Source organism: Nannospalax galili, unplaced genomic scaffold (assembly GCF_000622305.1).
Source record: "Nannospalax galili isolate Female #2095 unplaced genomic scaffold, S.galili_v1.0 scaffold777, whole genome shotgun sequence".
Lineage (NCBI taxonomy): Eukaryota > Metazoa > Chordata > Mammalia > Rodentia > Spalacidae > Nannospalax > Nannospalax galili.
In genome coordinates this window covers 5,340,397-5,341,230 of record NW_008341810.1, presented here as the reverse complement: position 1 = coordinate 5,341,230, position 834 = coordinate 5,340,397, and positions in this window count along the sequence as shown.

Sequence of the window (834 nt, the reverse complement as noted above, 5' to 3'; positions counted from 1 at the left end):
TCATTTTGACTGCTGTTTGTGTTCTCTAATTTTGTGTTTCCTCAATTATACCTTTATTTCTTTTCTTTTGTTTCCCCTGGGGTATAGTTGTTTCTCTCTTCGCTGTCCATATTACTTCATTTATTCTTTGAAGGGCTGGTTTTGTGGACATGCATTCTTTCAAGCTTTTCATGTCATGGAAGATTTTCCTTTCCCCCTCAATTATAGTGGACATTTTTGCTGGGTAAAGTATTCTGGGTTGGCATCTATTGTCATTTAGAACTGGAAATACCTTGGTCCAGGCTCTTCTGGCTTTCATGGTTTGCATTGATAAATCAGCTGTAATTCTGATGGGCTTTCCTTTGTATGTGACTTGTTTTTCTTTTGCTGCTTTCAGTATTCTCTCTTTTTTCTGTACTTTTAGTGCTTTTACTATGATATGTCATGGGGAGTTTCTTTTCTGATACTGTCTGTTTGGTGTTCTATATGGTTCTTGTATTTGTATGGGCATGTCTTTCTTTAATTTTGGGAAATTTTCTTCCACGATTCTGTTGAAGATCTGGTCCATGCCATTATCTTAGGATTCTTCTCCTTCCTGTATGCCTATAATTCGTAAGTTTGGTCTTTTTATGGTGTCACTCAATTCCTGCATTTTCCAGTCTTGTGATTTCTTAAATTTTTCATAATCTTTGCTTGCGTGGTCTAGTTCATCCACTTTCTCTTCCAGTCTTGACACTCTGTTTTCCATTTCATTCACCCTATTGGTGAGGCTTTCTCCTGTCATTTCTAATTGGCTTACTGAGTGTTTCACTTCCTTCTTCATTTCAGCCTGAGTATTCTTCAATATTTCTAACT